General features: G+C 40.0%; 1 pseudogene; it reads right to left on the bottom strand.

Moving 5' to 3' along the window:
* Positions 1 to 13659, bottom strand: part of LOC139462707 (uncharacterized) — a 66652-nt pseudogene extending 52993 nt beyond the window's left edge.
* Between the last annotated feature and the right edge of the window lie 10570 nt (positions 13660 to 24229).

Below are 24229 nucleotides of genomic sequence, written 5' to 3' on the forward strand. Positions count from 1 at the left end.
ATCACATTTGTAATTCACTTGATGATCATAAATATTTTTGTATGATATTCTGTGAAATTTCTAAGGCATTCGACAGGGTATAGCACAAAGGTATATTGCATAAACTTCAACAATATGGTATAACTGGTAAATTATTAGCTTGGTGTCGTAGTTATCTGTCAGCCTGTTGCCAAAGAGTATTTATTAATGGTAGTTCATCAAGTAAAATATTCACTAAAGCAGGTGTCCCGCAGGGCTCTGTGCTGGGGCCGTTCCTATTTCTAGTTTACATAAATGATATTACTGATCAGCTTCAAAGTATTACTAGGTTATTCGCCGACGATACATGTATAGGAACTTCATCTACTGATATGGTCGTAATTGAAGACAGACTAAATGAATACCTTCTCTCTCTCCACCAGTGGGCAAGCACATGGCTTGTAAACTTTAATCCAAACAAGAAAAAAATACATGCTTTTTAGACACAAACAGGTACAGGATTATCCAACTATTTGCTATGCTAACAGTGCCATTGAACATGTTGAAACCCACAAACATCTGGGGGTCACGTTATCTCAAGATACGAAATGGACTAAACATGTTTCAATTATTGCTAGGTCAACAGAGAAAATGGTTTCAGCTATGGGTAAACTTAAATATAAATTAAATAGATATAATCTGTCAAAAATCTATCTGACATTTACAAGACCTATTCTGGAATACTCGTCGGAAGTATGGGACAACTGTTCTGCTTATAACGAAAATAAACTTGAATTAATACAACTTGACGCAGTCAGAATTGTGACTGGCTTGACCAAATTTGCCTCGAGAGAAAGTTTATATTTCGAAACCGACTGGCTACCACTTAAAGAGAGACGAAAAATTAATTATCATTTATAATAGACTCTTTAAAACAATGGAAATCACAAAATGAAAATATTAAAAACAGTTTCTCTGTATCTGAATTAAAAACTAAAATTTATCCAATTGTTATTATCTCCAAATTATTTCAATTATGGAAAGCGTCAAATTAATATTATCCACACAAGACTTAGACATAGATGTAGCAATCTAAATGATAATTTATTTATGGTTGATTTGTCAGACACTAGTTCTTGCCTTTGACCCGCAAAGGGAAGAAAAACCATGCGAAAATGCTTTTCACTATTTTCTTGAAAGTACAAAATATTCTTTAATAAGACAATCTTTGTTTATCAACTTTAGGAATATAGGAAACAATTGAAGAACAAAATAACTTAATTTCCAAATATGTCCATAAATTTATTGCAGAAACAAACAGATTTTAAATTGTATCCTTATACAACAAGAACTATAACAAGAATTATATTTCACGAGCTACTTTCAAATTATCTGGATTTTACAAGTGATTGGTACATATAATAAATACATGATTGTTTCAACACTCTGATTTTGATGTAAAACAATAGCATTCCCTGTAACTATCACAGCTTAGTTACATTCTAGATTTCCCGCCCTTCACATAAATTTAACATGTCTATTACATGTAGTTTATTAACTACTGTTATTTTATAAATATACTAGCCACATAAAGAAACTGTGCACGGAGAAAATATATTCTGGATTGAAATACAACACAGCAAGAACAAAAGGATGCAGACGCTGTAGCAGCTGAATGATCGGACCATAAGAAAATGTCAACGGTACCTGAACAACATCTGTTACGACGACGTCAGAAGATCAAAATGGAGTAGGGGGTCATACGACAACGTCACAAAGTCAATAACGGGTATGACCACCCTGTGCGTGAATCACAGCAGGGCATCGGCGACGCATGGAGTCCACCAAATGGGCATGGAAGGCCTGGGGAATGGCCTGCCATATCCTCCTCAAATCCTGTGCCAAGTCACGGACGTTATCGGGAGGATGTGGAAGACAACGCAGACGGCGCTCCATTTCATCCCACACATGCTCTATTGGGGAGAGATCTGGAGAAATTGCAGGCCATGGCAGTAACATGACATTGTTATGGTGAAGGAAATCCATTGCGACCCTAGCCGTGTGAGGACGAGCGTTGTCCTGTTGAAATGTCAATCCCGGGCCATGACGTTGCAGGAAAGGAATGACCACAGGCCTCAGAATCTGATCTCTGTAGCCAACACTGGTGAGATTGCCCTGAACAACCACCAAAGGGGTTCGGCGCCGTGCTGTTATCCCACCCCAAATCATCACAGAGCCACCTCCAAAACGGAGATGTGTAACTCGAATCCATCTATCCTGTCTTGGCGTCGTTACCCGGGGACGTCCTGAACGTGGGTGGTCGGCAACGTCATTTGTGTTCTGATAACGCCTCACCAATGCCGATATCGTGTTACGATAGCATTGGAAATGTGTTGCCACCTGTTGTGGCCTCATTCCCGCTCGGATCATTCCAATGGCTTCATGACGCTGTGCAGCTGTCAATCTTGGCATGATTTGCTTGTGATATGCTTGTGTCTGCGCCTGAGAAGTTTTGAATTTTTGAATAACCACAGATCATGCTTTCCAAAGTGACAGCGAATTTTGAGTTGCACATGCTGTATACAACTACACAGGATGCACGTGCAGTAACACATTGCACGTCCATAGGCCCCCATCCATGACGTCATATCACATGGCACGTGCATGAGCGTTTGAATGTCTCCAATAATTGCTGTGTTCAAACCTATATTTCTTATATGAACGGTGTGCCCTTATATCTATATTTTCTCCGTGCACAGTTTGTTAATGTGGCTAGTATATATCAGGTACCATTGTATACCAAAAATGTAAATTCATCATACGTTTATATGTAGATGTATGTGTGAGTGTATGTAGGTATATGTGTTTGTTTGTAATACTGTATATATATGAACATGTGTGTGTTATCATATTTTCTCATTACTTGTAATTCCTATGCACTGTACATATATTCTGCACCACAAAATTCACATACCACAAGGTAATGAAGTGTATATAGGAGAAGGCCTCGTAAGTGTGTCACTTGCGCCTAATCCATTTGGTTTTCTGAAATAAAATATGTTTAAATCAATACCGAAGCTGGTAGTTTAATTTGTGAAAAATAGCAGGACTTTCAACTGTCGGGGTTATGGGGCAGTGCGTGATTGAAGGTTTGTGATTGATTGTTACCAGCCAGCGGGGGTAGTAGATGACACACTTTCCAACTATGCTAAATATGAGTAGGCTGGTTATCCTCGAAGACTAGCTTGGCTAACAGATGACTCACCAGTCTAAGATGTATTGAAAAAAACCACAATTCATTCCCAACCTTATCTAATGCTAATTCAACAAATGACAGAGAGACACATAGTTGTTGATAGGGGCTACTTGTTATAATATGTTGTTGATTAAAATATGTATGTATCTCTGGCTGTCTTGTCATCCCTTCATTCAGTAAAGTGGACTGTTCCCATTACCCACATTACCTAGTTATAAATCTCATCCAGGCATGGCATAGCCACATCACCTAATTGTATTTTGGTACCTTTTGGGGAGAAATTAGGCGATCTGGGAAGACCCCGTTATATCATCTACCATGGCCAACTCTGCTCTTAAGTAAACAAGAACCTAATCAGTGAGGGGTCCTTTATCATCCATATTTGACTGCTTATAAAAATCTTTTATCTCTCCTCGCAGCTGGTTATTATATATTTTTGCTGCTGAATATTCGAAACAGAGTGATTGAGTTGGTACTACGCATGTATACGGTTCCATTTTAAATGACTGCAGCGCTCCATTATGAAAACAAATTGATTTAACGCCGCTCTCATCAGCATTCCAGATATATATGACGGCGGTCTGTTGTATATGAAATAAATGCAAATTGAATCTTGACTCTTGATTGTCGCAGCTTTTCCGCAAATCAGTATCACATGCCGTTTACAGTATATCAACTGCAATATACTGTATACAACATGCAGTATACAGTGTGTCGCGAGCTCAGCGCTGGGCTGGAGCACACATTTCCTGCCCCTCTCCCTTCGGCAAACACCTCATTGGGGTGTAACGAGGTCACAGGTCAGGCGTGAACTCGTCAGTTGTCTAATACGGTCAAGAGTAAGATCTTCCGGACGATCACTGCACTAGAGAAATGTGGATTGTTGATGAGGTACAACGTGTTTGGAACTGGGAGTTGAACACTAAGCACTTATAGAGAAGAGCTCACCATAAAACGTTATGGACTCGCGGACGGACTTGTGTTTTCAATTCAAGACGTACATGTATCAAGTTGAACTTCTACGACAGATAACTTGGTTACCGCTTCCTAACTGTAACATTAACTGAACTTTACGCCTTTTATACATATTTGTGATGGGGCGACAATGCGACAACGAGGACATATTTTGACATTGAAAAATGTCGCTTTACGGCATTGTCGCCCTTTTGTAAAATATAGAAAAAGATTATTCAAAGAGCGACAATGCGACAACGCGACAATGCGACAAATGGCCAAAATATCGCGCTGTCGAATTTTCGCGCTTTGGTTAATTTCGACACGTTTTGCTTGTTTTTGTAAGGGCGTCAATACGGCAATACGACAACGCGACAATGTCCAAACCAAGATTCCATAGTGATCCGTGCAATAAAACTGAGTTATGAAATTGAAGTTTAACATGCCAGTTAAAAGATAAAGTGTAAAAATGCACTGATGAGTTCATCTGCATGCCGAGTCTATACGCTGTGATCAACAATAATGCTCTGAGCCAATACATTTTGTCAAATGTATGACATGTATTACCTGTAGAAACATATTGCTTATACTCGTCCATGTTTTTGACGGACAATATAATTTACATGCTCGGTAATAGTGAGGACGGGCATCATTGTGTGTTTCCGTGCTTTGTTCAGGTGAACAATTGACTTGTCCGTGCATGTGTTTGTGACGGGTGCCACATGTATGACAGAATACGCTCACCTTTCGCGAACACCCGTTGGATGGCCTGAACCACTTCGTTTTTTTATTCCACATCAGTCTGATACAACGTGATATAACTAAAATACTGTTCAAAGTGGTGTTTAATGCGATCACCGTAGTGTGTTACTGCAACTGTCTAAATTTTGTGTAGTGATGTTTTGTAATATATAAAATAAAGCATATTCAATTATCCAATTGATTTGATTAGAATATACTTGCGTCAGTGTATTTTATTAACGCCCAAAACCGTATTTGTTAAACACATATAATAACAGATCATATACACGCATGGTGCCTTGACTTACTATTAGCTTTAATAGGCCATTCCGGAATAAAATAGTTCCCCCCAAAGCGAGGAACATGTTTTAGTTTGTTTACAAGAAATGTATTCCAAAAAATATCCTTATTAGATGAGAAGGTCTGTTAAGAACTACCTCAGTAAGTCAATCACAATGACAGAGCGTCGTAATACATTTACATCAAGTACAAAATGGCCGACACGATAAACGTGACGGGAGATATTTCCGAAGTTGATAATTAACCTGTGGCGATTTCAAGCCTTTGTCATCACTGATCAATTGGCCGATCATTGAAAGGTGATTGTAAAGATGTGTCAAATAGATACTAAGGTAAATTCATAGATTGCTGTAGATTGTCACTACGATATTTTGGATTATTTTTTTTCTCCAGGATAGGTATCCTTGAACGGGCATGCAACCAAACTCTATGACTTATCCCAGAGTATGCTAAGACGCTACGTTCAAAATTAAAGGGTCTAAATGATGAAAAACAACGCTTCTGTAGGAAGCTTCTTGGGAATTCCCAGGGTTTTCCCCAGGAATGTGGAAGTAGTCAGTGTTTACGTAATTTCAAGAATACAGTCACGTGATAAACGTCATGTGACCCACCTCTCGTCCTATGGAAAAGCCGTATATCGTGTAAACTTCACATTACAAAATTAGTTACTGTTATAACCAAATGAAACGCAACCCATTATCCGATAGAGGTAACTGTGCATAGCGGAGGGATATGTTATCTCAATAATCTTGGTAACATGGTTTGGTTTGACTTCTTGGCATGTGTCTGAATTACATTAACATGTTACATATCCTAAAACTGACTAATCAGCAAATCTCGCTGCACTGCGCGCGACAGATACGAGAGCAAGGCATGCCAGAAATACGAAACCTAATGCTTCCGAAAGGAAGCCTAGGGCATCACGTGCGTCGGGGGACCAGCGCCATCTGATTGGCCGTTAACAGTTGTACAAGGCGGAGCAAAAAGCATCGTTTTCCCGTCCATTTTACGCTTGAAAAACTCGACGCTTTTCTGGACACTTTCTAGACGCTAACCAATTAATCAATTTTATTGAATTTTTAGTCGTTTTTCCGTCCAATGACCATAAACCGAAAAAACGACGTTTTCGTGTTTGCAGTGTGAGCCTGACAGCTGACAGCCCGACCTAACCTCAGAAGGTGACCCACAGCGGAAATGTGAGATTTAAAAGTATGTTTCTAGGTTTGTAAGCACCATACCCGTGCTCGTGGGTTTTACCGAGGTGGTAAACGTCTGAGACCTGCATCACTTCGGGCTTTCCTTCCACATTTAGCTGACACGCTGTGATATGACTTGAATACTGTTAGGAGCTGCGTTAAACTCACTCACTCACTATACTATACTGAACAAAAAGTTAGGGATCATGTATATGTTTGGGGATTTTTAAAAATATATCCCCCAAAATAGTCATGATCCCTAACTTTTTTATTCAGTATAGTTTAACTAAATTGATATATCCAAATCCTGACATTGTCAAATGTATACGAAATAAATATTTTATTATGTAGTGGTTTGTTTGTTTGTTTGTTTGTTTGTCGTTTAACGTTAACAATGTTCCTGTTATATGACCCCGGTTTGTAAATAATCGAGTCTGGACCAGACAATCCAGTGAATGGCGCAATTGGTTTACGATGACATGCACCAACCAAGTCAGCGAGCATGACCACCAGATCCCCTCAGTCGCCTCTTACGACAAGCATAATCGACACTTTAAACTGTTGACCACATATTCAGGTGAGTTACAGTGTCTGGGCACTATCTTATTTTTATGAAAGGAGGAGGCGAACACAATGTTCCGTCATGGGAAATCCTACATTATCCTCCGTGGTCTATTGCATGGTCCAGTGTATAGAAAGTCTCCCCGGTACGAATCCGGCCGCGTCATACTTGTTGTTACCCAGCCTGGCGATCGGCACTGAAGGGATAGAACAAGCACTTGTCGGTTCTAAAGGTTCTATGCTTGTGGGCTAGCACTATAAACCTGGCATTAGCCTGGACTGATACAAGTCAGACACGCGTCACCTCACCTGTATTATTCAACAGAACTACATCATTCAAACAGTTTGTTTGTAAGCTTTTATTGGTCCTGTTACACACATGAAAACGACGAAGTTTCGTGACAACAACATGATGTTTTAGAAACATCGCAGTGACTGCCTGCATGTACTGGACGGCAATTCCAGAATCAGCAATCTAAATAGAGAGATGTATGTAAATGTGGGGTACACGAATTGGGAAAAACTTACAATCTCATTAAAATCAGATCTGAGTTCTCGCTGCCGCTAAACAAAGATCTGAGGACATCCCATTAGGGGTCACGTCAGAACGACCTTTTGCGACCACTGAAATGACTAACAAGAAGTCGACATCAGTCAATTAGAAAGCAGCTTTCTCGAGTTTTACGACAGTCGTTTCAACCTGGCGACTTCCATTTCAGACTACGCTTGAAAAATATGTTGACACAGTTCTCGATTAAAATATTGAAAACTGAACATTACGGAACGTCTAATATATGGTTGAGATTGTATGGCAGTGCTTCCACGGAAGCGAGAGATGGACGATAGTTTTGACGGAATCAGTCGAACGGCCGCAACTGTAATTCGGAATACCCCATGTTAACGTTTGAGGTTGCATGATTAGACAACATTCCGACCATCACTTTCATGATCTGTTAAGCGACGCTTTGATTGGTCGGATGAAAGGTCGTTCTGACATGACCGGTAATGGGATGTCCTCAGATCTTTGTTTAGTGATAGCAAGAACTAAAATCTGATTTAAATGAGATTGGAAAAACTTATGAATTAATCTCATTAATTAAATCTAAAACTGTGCACTGAAACGATGGGATAGCAAGACTCTCACTCGCCTCGCATTGCCTTATGAGTATTTAGCATAAAGCACTGTTTTTTAATCAGCAAATGTGTCTACTACAGGCACATTGAATATTGTCCAACCTGCACGGTGCAAAATAAATATTTAAGGCTGCTTATCCTTCCCCATCTACAATAACTACGTTTATAACGAACACGCTTATAACGAACTGACGGATATTACGAACTTATTTTTTTGTTCCTGTCATTTGCTATATAGATGTTGTATATATGCTCATAACGAACTACGGTTATAACGAACTAAAATTAGAGGTCCATTTGAGTTCGTTATAACCGTAGTTTACAGTATGTTGACAGTTCCGGTGATTTGGTGATGTATGCAGTGATTCAGTCAGCTGTAAAGTAACAAAAACTGTCTCGTTACAAAAGAAAAACAATGCGCTTTAAGCGAGAAGTCGCCATGGCACCATTGTAAACCGTCACTTCATTGGCGGTTTCAAATGACGGGTGCCAACACATGCCAAGGGGTTGGTGCATAATTTACAGTTAATGCTCCTGGTAAACGATCATTTTGTGCCAATACAGAATCAGGAGTACCATTTTCTCACTTCCATAACAACTGCTCTCTCACTTCCATAACAACTGCTCTCTCACTTCCATAACAACTGCTCTCTCACTTCCATAACCACTGCTCTCTCACTTCCATAACAACTGCTCTCTCACTTCCATAACAACTGCTCTCTCACTTCCATAACAACTGCTCTCTCACTTCCATAACCACTGCTCTATCACTTCCATAACAACTGCTCTCTCACTTCCATAACAACTGCTCTCTCACTTCCATAACAACTGCTCTCTCACTTCCTCTTATGTAAGCCACAATTTGTACACTTACCGTTTTCGAGAATTGTGACGGGAACAACTACGTCTCCTGCCACTGAAAACCCTGTGTCCACACTGAGGCTAAACGTCTTGTCAGAAGTACGTTCCTGGAACCAGAGTAAAATGCTTTTGGTGAGAATAATTGAATAGACTGTGACAGAATTCGTGTTCATTTTAAATTACATTTAAAATAATTCTTTATTTGTTACGAGAGCCTCCGTCCTCACCTAAGTACCTTCTGTCTTAAGAAATAGACCTCTGAAGATTCCAGGGAAGAATAGGTCTTCAGCAACCCATGCTTGCCGTAAAAGGCCACTATGCTTGTCGTAAAAGGCGACCAACGGGATCGGGTGGTCAGGCTCGCTGACTTGGTTGATGCATGTCATCGGTCCCACATTGCGTGGATCGATGCTCATGATGTCAATCACTGGATTGTCTGGTCCAGACTCGATTATTTACAGACCGCCGTCATATAGCTGGAATATTGCTGAGTGCGGCGTTAAACAACAAACCAACCAACCAACTAAAGAAATAATTTTGGTCTTTCGAAAAAGCTTGGTGTTGATCATGTCACTTTTTCCAAAGCTGGATCATGTCAATTCTCAAAGCTTCTCTTTCCAAACATGCAAGCGTGACTCGCCTGACTACAGATGGGACAGGCGCCAAGTGTCGTCACTGAGATCCATGCAAATCATGTTCACTGCTATTTTGCCTTTTACCCCGAATGGAATCTGTTTCGGCGGATATTTGAGGCTGCTTATTCTCTGGCGTTGACATTTTATATTTAAAAATAAGATGAGGCTCAAGAAATATCTTAAAGGTGGAATAATAATACTCACGGCGTCATCAGTCAGTGGTATTATAACAGACACAATACTGGAAACCAAAGTACAAGTGTATTGCGTCGGTGAGTACATATAATCCACACCTGCTGTAGCAGTGCCGCCTGAAGCCGAAACATTAAAAGTCAAACTACTCGACCCAGATGGAAATGCACAGGTGAGGTTGATCATAGCTAGGGTGCCCTCCTCGAAGACAGAATCCGAAGCGGTGAAGGTAACAGCTGAAAGTAATAAGGATAATGAGAATGCAACTCAAATGCAAGGTAGATGAAGAATCAATCTGTTATATCCAATTTTCCTTTCATGCAGCGTTGGTAGAATTAAATTAGATTCGTGGTTGACAATATTTTGGGAAAGCCTGCTTTATTTAACAAAATAAACGACGAGTGGGAGTTATTTATCGTTCAACACTACAGGGAGAAAGAGGTGAGGTCAGGTGAAATTCGGTTTAACGTCGCGTCCAAGATTATTGCACTCATATAGCGACGTGCATGCACGTGTGTGTATGGCTTCTTGTACTAGTCCGGAGAAATGCCGATTTATAGTGCTAGCTCACTGAGATACCATGCCGCAGTTTAACATGATTACCCCACTCAGAATATTGACTCCGACCCGACCAGCCCTCGTTTTAGCCCCTTAATGCCATGCGCCAGACAGGGTAACAATAAGTACCATATTTTTACGTCGTTTGGAATAACGCGGCCGGGGATCGAACCCCGGACCTTCCACTCTCCGGGCAGACGCTCTACCACTAGACCACAGAGGCGGTACAGGGAATAAAAACATGAAGGGTGCAGCGCAATGACCGAACGATCGCACCCAGAATTGGGAGAGAAATGACAATTGCTATTGGGAGCAAATGAAGATAATCGTAGTGAAAATTGTGAGAATACCACACTTAAACCCCTTGTATATAAAATGGACTTGTCCGACATCGCCGATTGCGGATTGTATTCAGGGAGTCATTATAATTTCAATACGGGTAAATGTTTCAAAACCATTTACAATTTATTGACATCCTTAAAAAGGCTGTACAAAATGTTAATATCTCATATAAGAAATAAACGACTTGTGGTCATTGTTTATCGTACTTATAATAAAACACTGCAGGGGGAATAAACCACTTTATAAAAGACTTGATCTGGCCACACGGTCTTTGAATTTGAATGTGCAACCAATACAGTCTATAGTCCGGCCTGGGTACACCAGTGACAGAATAGAAACCAATCCACACCATTGTGGTACATCTATACACGCCACGAGCGAAGATCCAGGTTAGAGTAGGTCTTCCGCAAGCCATGCTTGTCGTAAGAGGCGACTAACGGGATCGGGTGGTCAAGCTCGCTGAGTTGGATGATGCATGTCATGGTATCCAAATTGCGTAGATCGATACTCATGGTGTCATTCACTGGATTGTCTGGTCCAGACTCGATTATTTTTCAGACCGCCGTCACATAGTTAGAATATTGCTGAATGCTGCGTTAACCAAGGCAGCGAGCGTGACAATCTGACTCCGTTAGTCGCCTCATACGACAAGCATGGATTGCTGAATACCTATTCTTACCCGGATCTTCAAGGGTTGAATCCGACTCAATAAGTCGTATCTTACAACAAAGACGCATTATATAACCTACATATCATTAATGAATGTGTCTAAAATGTTTCGTAGATTTTAGACCATACCATTATAGGGACAACAAATAAAAGTATGTGTATGGACACTGACATTATCATTTGTCCTTCTGCGCTTATTACCGAGGTGCTGACATTAGGATGATCGATATTTTAGTGTTTGCAAATGACTCATTTATTTCTTAAGACTGACATTTCTGTTTAAAAATGTTCATAGACCTAATTTATTGATTTTTGGATTAAAACAATGTATGAGGCATGACACCTCATCTGATAATTGTCATCCATGTAACGGGGACTGCATGTAGGTGTTTAGAAAATCGCAACATGAATGGATTAGGAGCCTACAGTGAAAATAGTTTGTTGGGACTGAAAAAAGGTATATTCACTTACGATCATCATCTTCGATAGTGAACTCAACGGTTATGTCGACTCCTTTGGCCTGGTCCCTTAGGTTAATAATCAGGGTCTCCGGTTCCTCATTTTCCTTCAAATTACACAGTTAATAAGCCAAAGGCAACATATAGACCAGTTATAAACTGACAACAATATGATCAAATGACAGATGGTGTTCAGTTTTAATAGTGCCAGCTTCACGTGAAAGTTAAGCCACACGTCCTGGCACGTATTTATACAATCGACAAAACCCTTTCCATATTCATAAGAAATCTATGCTGAAAGCAGAGTCCATTGTACGATTCCGGTTATCTGATAAGCATGTGTGTGTGTGCATCACTGCCAAATGGGGGCGATACCAGGTGCCCGCGAATAGGTCAGCGTATACTGCTCCACCGGTGGCACCGATCACAAACACATGCAAAGTTTAGTCAAATGGTCGCATGAATAAATACAATAAACTACGGTTATAACGAACTCAAAGGGACCACTAATTTTAGTTCATTATAACCTTATTTTTATAAGCATTTACATACAGCATTACTACAGCAACTAGCGACAAACGCCACTTTTAACAGTATTCCAGTTATATCACGGCTTGTCAGCTTAATGTGGGAGGAAAGCCCGAAGTGATGCAGGTCTCAGACGTTTACCACTTCGGTGAAACCCATGAGCACGGGTAGGTGCTGACAAACCTAGAAACATAATCGGGGCGAACCGGGATTCGAACCCACAATCATAGGTTTCTGGCGTGCCCAAGGGACGCAACTCTGCACAGCGAATTGCGGCGCCTTAGACGACTGGGCCACCCGCGCCCCCTAGTTCGTCATAAGCGTTCTCGTTATAAACGTAGTTTACTATAAGTGTCAAGTTAAAATAGATTGCTTTGGACATCTTTTGTGTCACTGATGCGCAGAATTTGGAAATGTCCTCCGCATGTCTACGGTTAAACGTTTTAAGAGCTTTACTGAGGCTATTTATATAAGGCATGCAATATTTATTACATACAATTCAGCTGAAAGGTTTCAGTAAATATAAGAAGACTCTAAATCGGCATACAAGGTTTACAGGGTATATATACACAGATCAGATACTCACATCGTCATTGATTAGTGAAACCGTAACATTAAGCTGTCCATCAGTTACATTGAGAACATTAGGCAATGGTACATAGTCTGCACCGGCTGTTGCAGTTCCAGCAGTTGTTACGACCAATGTAAAGTTCTCATTGGCCTGTATTAGCAGTTGTATGTTGCCTCCGCCCTCGTTTCCACTCAAACCTGGACTGACATTAAATTCAGTCGCTGAAATATGTAGTATAAATAAAACTTCACACTTGGGTGAGGTACCATGCCACGCCTTGTCAGTGCGAGAGAATAACTAGCCTAGATTTTCTGCCGAAACAGATTCCATTGGGCGTAAAGGGCAAATAGCTGTGGAAATTGTTTGTTTGTTTGTTGTTTAACGCCGCGCTCAGCAATATTCCAGCTATATGGCGGCGGTCTGTAAAATATTCGAGCCTAGACCAGACAATCCAGTGATTGACATCATGAGCATCGATCCACGTAATTGAGATCGTTGACAGTATCAACCAAGTCACAGAGCCTGACCACCCGATCTCGTTAGTCGCCTTTTACGACAAGCATAGTCGCCTTTTACGGCAAGTATGGGTTGCTGAAGACCTTTTCTACCCCGGAATCTTCACGGGTCCTTTGGAAATTATATGAATGGAAATTATATGAATGGACCACTGACACTCAGTACTAGTGATGACACCAGGTGCTCGCGAAAAAAGTAAGTGTCCTTCCCTACCAGTAACACGCGCCATTCATACAATTTGCCTAAAAGAGTAAGTATACAGCAGTACTCCGGCAATGCGACGTCAGCCTGACCCGTGAAGATTCCGGGGTAGAATAGGTCTTCAGCAACCCATACTTCATAAGGACTTTGACCAAGATTTAAATGTGTATCGAAAGGAAAGAAGGTATTTTAAGAAGTTATTTTCACATAAAAAGAGCATATATGTGAGTAAGCAAAGAGATTTATTATCTTCTTCCAGTTCAGACCCTAAGCAATTTTGGAAGCTATTGAAGAATCAGAGACAAAAAGGTAGTTCATCTAACATCACCACTGGCACATGGTATAACTATTTTAAGAACTTACTTAATCCTACAGTTTATAATTTTTCATCTTTCCCTAATAAAGAGCTGCAATTAGAATAGGACACTGGAGAAGATATACTATGCTTGGACTTAAACAAACCCATGTCAGAAGAAGAAGTTTATCACTGCATTAGAAGTCTAAAAAATAATAAAACTCCTGCACCAGATGGGATTGCAAATGAATTTTTGAAGTCAACCAGAGACTATATCACTCCACTACTTACAAAACTCTTAAATCAGATATCTTTTACTAACACATTCCCAGATCTTAGGGGTCAGAGCATTATATGTCCGCTTCATAAAAGTGGATCGGTGCAGGAGCCTGGAAACTATAGAGGCATATCTCTCATTGACTCCTTTTTTAAGGTTAATAGCAGTGTTAAACAATAGACTCAAAGACTGGTGTGACTGTCACAACATACTATCAGAAACGCAAGCCGGCATTAGATCTACACATTCAACAGCGGACCATATTTTCACTCTGCAAGCAATGATAACAAAATATCTTTTGAAGAAAGGGGGGGGGGGGGGGGGGGGGGGGGGGGGGGGGATTTTACTGCATCTTCATAGATTTTAGTAAAGCGTTTGACTGTATAAATCATGATGTTCTTTTTCAAAGTCTTCATGATGTAGGGCTCAGAGGAAACTTCTTAAATTTTATTACATCTATGTACACCAAACTTTCTGCTTGTGTGAGGACAGATTCTGGTTTGTCTGATTATTTTAAATGCAGCACTGGTACCCGTGGTAGGCTGTATAATGCGTCCTCAAATCTTTGTGATTTTCATAAACCAACTTGTGATAAAATTGGAGGAAAAGCGTGGAAGAGGAATTTTTATAACTAATGATATTCAAGATATATTCGCATTGATGTATGCACATGATGTGTCAGCTGTTTCAGACTCAACAAATCAACTTCAACAGAAAATTAATGTACTAGAAGAATTTTGTAATTCAACAGGAATGAAGATAAATCTCGATAAGACTACACTTATGGTGTTTAGGAATGGTGGCCCACTGGGGAAATGTGAGAAATGGTATTTTAAAGGTGAACAAATAGAAACAGTGAGTTGTTATAAATATCTGGGAACTCTCTTCATAACGAAACTTTCATGGACTAAAACACAGATATGTCTAGCCGCTCAGGCCACTAAAGCTTTATTCTCACTTCAACAATTTCAACCAAAGTTTGGATATATTCCTGTTGGAGAAGTTTTTAAATTTTTTGACTCAATGATAACTCCCATTTTATGCTATGGATCTGAAGTATGGGGAATTAACTACTGTAACACTATTGAGCAAGTGCATCACAGATTTTGCAAAAGATTTTTGAAACTTAATAAATATAGTAATTACAACATGGCTCTAGGAGAATGTGGGAGAGTGCCACTTCAATATCAGTATATGTCCAGAGCAGTGAGTTACTGGTGCAGAGTGATCCATATGGAGCATCAAAGATTACCATATTAGTCCTATTGTATGCTCAAGTCACTTGATGACTCTGGTAAAACCACATGGGCATCACACATCAGGTATATCCTGTTTCAACATGGATTTTATTTTATTTGGATAGCAATTATTGATGATGAAATTTAAACAGAGGCTGTATGACTGTCTTTCTCAAAACTGGCATCTCTCCATAGAGCTCTCATCTAAATGCAAATATTTCTCACAGTACAAATCTCTCCTTAATGTAGAAAAATACTTATTATCATGTGAAACCTCTGCTTATCATAAAAGATTAATATGTATGTTCAGGTGTACCAACTTTAAACTTGCAGTTGAAACTGGAAGACATTCTAAAATCCCATATGAAGAACGTGTGTGCGTGTATTGCCACTCCAAAGGTTTAACTCTAATTGAGGATGAGTATCATGTATTGCCACTCCAAAGGTTTAACTCTAATTGAGGATGAGTATCATGTATTGGCAATCTGTGACAGATACCGAACTGCAAGAAGAGAATGCTTTGCTGAAAGTGAAAACAACTTTAGCACATTTCAACAGTTTTTAAACCTTATGTCAACAAACTCCACAAGAACTTTAAAACACATTGGACTATTTCTATCTAAAGTTATGAATATACGTAACTCATCACTGTTCTAACGTATTCTAAAACTATTTGTTTTAACATAACGCCGTAGTATATAAACATGTATGATCTACATTATGTTAACATGTATTATGGGCTGGAGGCCTGTCTGTCTGTCCATTGTTATTGGATATAGCTATGGGCATGTCCGTCCGTGTGTCCGTCTGTTTGAATCGTTTCCGGAGCAGAACTCACAAACCGTTCAATATGTTTTTATGAAACTTTGCAGATCTGCCAGGTACATGCTGAAGTGGTGCCTTTTGCTATTTAAAGCTTTTAGAAACATTTATTTTATACGTTTCCATGGCAACAAGATCGACTTAGGTTCTGTGAGGGGAGGGTTCGTTTCCGGAGAATAAATCATAAACTGTTCAATATTTCTTCATCAAACTTTGCATTTATATCACTTAAGTGGTGAAGTTGTGCTTTTTGCTATTTTGGAATTTTTCGAATTTTTTACTTTTCATAGGTTTAAACTACATACAGAACTGGTGCCTTTTCTCCGCGGAAGCAAATTCAACTTAGGTTCAATTTGGGATGGGGTTCATTTCTAGAACAGAACTGAGAAACTGTTCTATAGTTCTCCACAAAACTTCATCTAGATACTGAGCTAGTCACTTTTGCTATTTTGCTCTTTTTCACATTTAAAAAAAAATTATATGAATTATATTTAACTTGATTGATATTTTTCTGTCAATCATTTGATCAAGGAATATTTGTCAGTTTTAATGTTTGAGTCAATAAAGGTGTCTGAGAGTGGCAAAAGGGCTGTTTTACAGAAGGTATTACAATACTGCATGTTCCACTGAGTATTATGACATGATAACATGTAAAATGATAATGAATTTGTATGTATTTAACCAAATTGTATAGTTCTGTGAAATAAAATGATTTTTATGACTTTCAACATACTAAATATTTGCTTCCGATTTTCGTCATTGGTTATCTGTTAATTTGATCTGTATGTATATGGAGATATTGCTGGCACTCGAGCAGCCTACTTCCTCGTAGTGAGAGCTGGTAACATGAACTGCAAGATGCGACCAAAGTGTATTATACTTATATTTACATTACTTTTCTTTGGTGGTGGTTGGTTTTTGTTTGTTGTTTAACGCTGCACTCAGCAATATTCCAGCTATATGACGGCGGTCTGTAAATAATCGAGTCTGGACCAGACAATCCAGTGATTAATATCATGAGCATCGATCCACGTAATTGGGATCGATGACATGCATCAACCAAGTCAGCGAGCCTGACCACCCGATCCCGTTAGTCGCCTCTTACGACAAGCATAGTCGCTTTTTACAGGAAGTCTCGGTTCAAATATTTCTTTTGTTGTTGACTCAGCATGGTTGTTTGGTTTGTTGTTTTACGCCGCACTCAGCAATATTCCAGCTATATGACGGTGGTCTGTAAATAATCGAGTCTGGACCAGACAATCCAGTGATTAATATCCTGAGCATCCATCCACGAAATTGGGATCGATGACATGCATCAACCAAGTCAGCGAGCCTGGCCACCCGATTCCGTTAGTCGCCTTTTACGACAAGCATAGTTGCCTTTTACGGCAAGCATGGGTTGCTGAAGACCTATTCTACCCCGGATCTTCAAGGGCCTGACTCAGCATAGATAAACCAGGTCACCAAGCCAAACCATGCAATCACATTGTGGTGCAAGCCTGACCACCCGATCCCGTTAGTCGCCTTTTACGGCAAGCATGGGTTGCTGAAGACCTATTCTACCCCGGATCTTCACGGGTCGTAATTTGAAGAGATGACAGAATGTGAACTTTTGACTCGTTGTTTACATATGCATGAATATTAATCCTTATATGTATCTGACATTATAGTACTTTGCATCTGTGTAAAGATTTCTTTGATTGTTTCAATACGCTCACTCACTCACATTTCCCTTCACGTCACAGTAGTAGAGAATGTTGTCTCATTATTTAGAATTTAAAAAATAGTTTCACATGTTTTTATGAACCTACTCTAACAATTTTAAAAGCGAAACTTAGATTTACTGAGCTAGTCATTTTACTAAATGCGTATTTCATGCATTGGTTTATTATGAAGCTTGAATGGATATTGCATCTCTGAGAACTTAAACTTGTAATCCTGCCTATGTCACTGTCAGAACGCATTCTGACAATACTGATATATTTGTTTATTGTTGTGTATTTTTGATCTAATAACCTTTGGTTTTTTCAGAATTGGTTATAATCAACAGACGTCTACCTCATAAAGTAGGTGTATAAATAAGAACTTTTTGAGATTTGCTTGATTCCCTTCAGTAATGGAATATCTTCTCTACCGGTATATCAAATATTTCATTTAGTTGAGTAACTTCAAGAAGTCATAAAATAAAGCAAAATCAAATATGATGGTTTTTTTTATCTGACATTAATGCCAACCAAGGACCGTCAGAAGAGGGACAAAGCGAGAAAGGCTACATTACCTGTGGGATGTGACAGACAGGCAGAATCAACATTCACTGAACAGACTGAAGTATATCAGGAACAATAGAGCGCAGACATACAGAATCTCATCAGTTTAATCCACAGGGTTTGTACTCCCTATTTGTCTTTAATAAGCTTAATCCTGCTTATTCGACATAGACAGAGTTATAACCGTGAATCGTAGGAAAGTAACTGAAAGTTGTGACCATAAAATACTCTTTCCTACCTAACATTCATTTTGTTATCAGAGATGACATAAGTAGAGAGGTCTGTGGATGTTTCCTTGTCTGAAATACATCCAGTGATTGTTATTTCATTGCAGGATGTAGGTGTACATGAACAGTCATTCCACAACTTTAATCCTGATGATGTCATGGAGGGTATGGTTACCATTGAGACAATGGACTATGTATCACAGTTATTGAAGGCTCAATTCACTACTTCTCATGGACTTAACATTCCCTCATGTCTTTATACACTAAGTCTCACCAATCAACAGTTACCAGGACCAAAAGTCCCAAAAGATATTGATTGTGTACAGATTCACTTTTGCATGCACACTTTGTAGTGTCAGCTCAGCAAAGTGGATTCTTATATGTCTAAGACAGTCTAAGAAATGGATCTCGAGTTCAGTCATTGGTAAGCCAATTACAACTTCTCTATGAAGTTATTGCCATTTCCCAAGTACGTTATGAAGTACCACAGTCACAGGGACGCACTAATCTATGTGCAATGTTTGCCACCTCAAGTGCCCTGATTTTGCTGATGGGGAGAGACCCAAGATATAATCAATATGATAAAGGAAGAATGAGAGAACATCTTAGAGATTGTTTACGAAATGGAAATATACTTCCTTTTCCAGAGAACATAACTGCTGAGCAGACAAGACAGGTATCGAATCACACAAGGAAAAAAAACTACCGTGACAGTGAGAGACAGACATTAGGCAGAAAACAGAAGAGAAAAGATAGTGACTATCAACCGGCTGAAACACAGAGACAGACATTGTGGAGAAATCAGAAGAGAAAATATAGTGACTATCGTAATACTGAAAAGGAAAAACACCAACTTGCAAGGAAACGGAAAGAGAAGATAGTGAATATCAACAAGCTGAAACACAGAGAGAGACATTATGCACAAAACAGAAGAGAAAAGATAGTGACTATCAACAGGCAGAAACAGAAAGAGAAACATTATGTCGAAAAGAAAAGAATATCGCCAAAAAGAAAGAAACGACAAAGCAAGCCAAAAGAAAATTATTGGCACCGTCTAGTTTCTCTGACCATGTAAAACAGTTTCATTACAATGTGTCACAGAGACCTTCATATGTTTGTAGATGTTGTGAGCAAATGTGGTACGGACATTCCGTACTTCAAGCCTCAAATTGCTTATCAAGCAAAGCTGATGTATGCCTCAATGGTATTATTTCCCACGATGGAAAAGAGTGGCTCTGCAAGACTTGTCATAACTACTTAAAAGAGAGATAAGATGCCTCCTTGTGCCATTGCCAATGGATTGTCTTTCTATCCAGTTCCTGAAGAGCTGCAAGAATTGCATTCCATAGAGTTACGTTTAATTGGCTCCAAGAATTCCATTTATAAAAATATATCAAGTACCTCGTGGTCGCCAGCTGAAACTGCATGGAAATGTGGTGAATGTACCTTGTAATGTGGTTAGCACTGTCTCGACTTTTCCAAGAATGCAGAGTGTTGATGGGACAATAAAGGTCAGTCTGAAGTGCAAACTCACATACACTTCAAGTGTCATGGATGAAATTATCAGACCTAAAAAAGTTAAGAAAGCAGCTCAATGGCTCGTTCAGCATAGAACATTATATCAAAGAGAGAAGATAACTTTTGATGAACACTGGACGTACACATCAGATAAATCACCGTCAGAAAATGACAGTCAGATGTAGACAATGAGTCAAACCATCAGTGCCAACAAAATCAAGACACAGAAATCACTGAACAGAACAGTGAAAGACTTGTAGGTGATGATCAAGAGTTTGAAACAGAAGAGGCCCATGTTCACAGAGGAACTACAGATACTATGTTTTCTGATCCATCCTTTATTGAGGCAGAAGAAAGAGATTACATCTGGTCATTTGCTCCAGGTCAGCATAATCAACTATTATCAATATTTAAAGACTTGTACAGTGAAGAACTGTCGTTTCCTTCCATTTTCTGTGGGCAAGCTCGAAATGATAAAGAAAGAGAAACAAGAGTATTTTACAGTGATATTGTGAAATCTGAATTAAGACGGAAAGACAGGAGGGCTGCCAAAAAAACACAAAAGAAATGCCACGACTCACAGCCGAACAACGTGAACGAGCCTTGGGTATGGTACAGATGGGAGCCACCCACGCCCACATTGCACGAACCTTCGGTTGCTCCCGTACGCGTGTTGCCGTTACCAACTTGATGCAACGTTACAGACAGACAGGGCGGACCGCTGACAGGCCAAGAACAGGCTGACCCAGGGTGACCACGCCCCATGATGACCGGTACTTGCGTACCTTGCACCTCCGAAATCGCTTCCTGACAGTGACATCATCGGCGACAAATGCCTTAGGTAACAGGGTTAGTCGACAGACAGTGGCCAGGAGACTCTGGGCTCAAGGAATCAGGGCTTTTAGACCATGCAGAGGACAGCTATTGACAGCACAACATCGTCGTCTGCGATTGAGATGGACCCGTACTGTACGACGTTGGCAACGACGTGACTGGCAGAGGGTTGTCTTCACTGACGAAAGTCGATTCTGTATGTTTAGAGCTGATGGAAGACAACGTGTTTTCCGCCGAAGGGGAGAACGAACGGCGGCGTGTTGCGTGCAGGAGGTCGTGACATATGGTGGAGGGAGTGTCATGGTGTGGGGAGGGATCTGTGGGCAGGAGAGGACACCGCTGCTCATCGTTGACGGAAACTTGACAGCTCAGCTTTACATGGATAACATTCTTCGTCCAGTTGTCCTACCATTTCTCCAACAGCAGCCACGTGGTGTCATTTATCAGCATGACAACGCTAGAGCCCATACAGCCAGAATTGTCACTAACTTCCTCGCAGTCAACAACGTCAACGTCCTGCCGTGGCCTGCACGCTCACCCGACATGTCCCCAATAAAACACCTCTGGGACTTGATGGATCGTCGTGTTCGACAACGACCACATTCTCCAGCCAACCGGCAAGAACTGATCTTGGCCCTCCAAGAAGAATGGCGTCAAATCCCACGTGACCTCATCAGACGACTGACTTTTTCTGTGCGCCGAAGAGTTTTTGCTAGTATTGAGACATTTGGTGGTCACACACGCTACTAATGACTTGTTATTGAACGTGAGCGATTGTTTATATACTCTGCCTATTGTCCATGATTCTGAAAGCTCGAGTTTTGTACCATACCCAACTTTGTGGGGTCTCTGACGTCATTCTCGGTCGCGGTATGATTGTCATTTTCAGTGTTGATTATGTTGATATATTGATATTTTTTCAATACACTCTACTTCATGCATGTATGTTTTGTTGTTTTTGAGCAAGAGTGATTTCAAACTCTGGTAAAGTTTCTTTTGGACGTCAGTTTATCTGTACCTCTGATCTCGCCCAAAGCACTTGTGGGAAGTGCATGAAGAGTCACTCGGCAGCGACCACTTTCCAATCCACATAACCATAGGAAACATAAATATCCAAACCCCAAATGAACCCCAAGAACCAAAATTCAATTACAGCAAGGTAGACTGGGACAAATTCAAAGCACTATGCAAACAGATCAACCCAGCGGATCTCGAAAATAAAGACCCCGAACAATACTTAATAGAATGCATAGTCAACATAGCAAAAAACTCTATCCCCTTCACAACACCAATAATAGGCAAAACCACAGTACCCTGGTGGACCGAAGAAATTTAAAAAACTAGGAAAAAACGCAAAAGCGCATATAATAAAGCAAAACGAGACTACACATATCTAAAGATAGCACATCAATTAAATCATGAAGTAAAGCTTAGTCAAAACGCCAAAAGCCAAAAACTGGAAAAAATACGGCGAAGAAATAAACCATCACACAGTCGCAAGAACAGCATGGTACAAGATACACGCAATCCGAGGCATTAAACGAACGAAAAAAACACCAAATATAAATAAGTCGACAAACCCTAAACAAAAAGCAAATAACCTCGCAGACCACTTCTCAGCCATTAGTAGTAATAGTAACTTCCCTGAGGAATTCCAAAACCAATTAAAAAATCAAAATAAATTCTTATAAATTACCCAAAGATGAAAACCTAGAAATTAACCAACAATATACACAAGAGGAACTACGCCATGTACTAAATAAAAGAAAAAAAGGAACAGACCCAGGACTTGACCTTACCTCATACCAAATAATTAAACAGCTACCCCAAAATCTTCTGGAATCACTTCTTTAACTATACAATCCCATCTACCAAAACGGCCAGGTTCCTACTTCATGGAAAGAGGCATTGGTCATCCCAATACCAAAGCCGAACAAACCAGCAACGAAGCAAACTCCTACAGACTAATCTCCCTAACCTCAAACCTTTGCAAAATCATGGAGGCAATGGTCAAAAACTAGACTCAAACACTATCTAGACCAAAACAATACAATAAACCAAGATCAAGGTGGATTCGCCCCAGGCCGATCAACCTTAGACAACCTCGCCCGGTTAGAACAAAACGTCAAAACGGGACAACTAAACCGACAATAAAGAATAGACATATTTCTAGACTTCTTTAAAGCTTTCAATATGGTATGGCATAACGGGCTAATACAAAAACTAAAAAAGGCAGGACTTAAAGGCCAAATAATAAACTATATCCAAGACTTCCTAACTAATCGCAAAATAACCGTGGGTATCGACCAAACGCTATCGGACCAGTGTCCCTTAGAAAATGGCACACACCAAGGCAGCATTCTAAGCCCAACACTTTTCAACATTATGATCAATGACCTATTCGTGGGAATACCCAATAAAATTCAATCTTCCAATTACGCGGATGATGGGACACAACCGTCACTTTACAAATGACTAATTAGATAAAAAATAGACTATGGGTGCCAAAAATACAACACCTTAAACTCCTCATTAAGCGATAAACTAAACTCAATTCAGTATCAAGCACTCAAGATAATCACACGCACTCAGCATGGCACGCCGCGCATATCGCTACAAGCACTAACAGGCAAATACCCCTGGATCTACGCCGAGAACATCTAACAATAAATTACTGGGCCTCAACCCAACAAGACACAACACTAGCCAATACACTAAATAAACGGACTGACCCTAACATCGCTAAAACCACCACACTAGCATACATACACGAAAATTGGCCAAATTGGTGTCACATATACACAGACGGATCCTCAGATCCGATCTCCAAACACACAGGTTTCGGTGTCCACATCACACAACCAACTAAAATCACCAAATCCTACCGACTACCAAACAACCAATCCATATTCACGGCCGAACTCATGGGCATGGCCTCAGCCCTACACAATCAGCAATCTAAAAAAAACAACCCCACATCCTTATTCTAACCGACTCCCTCAGTGGACTGCATGCCCTCAGAAATAAAAACACTAGAAAACTGCCCCAAACTAATAGACCAAATACTCAAAAGCTCAAACGACTTAACTATGGCAGGCAAACAAATAGAATTCATTTGGA

Source organism: Haliotis cracherodii, unplaced genomic scaffold (assembly GCF_022045235.1).
Source record: "Haliotis cracherodii isolate W230 unplaced genomic scaffold, xgHalCrac1.p SCAF_15, whole genome shotgun sequence".
In the NCBI taxonomy this organism is placed as follows: Eukaryota; Metazoa; Mollusca; class Gastropoda; order Lepetellida; family Haliotidae; genus Haliotis; species Haliotis cracherodii.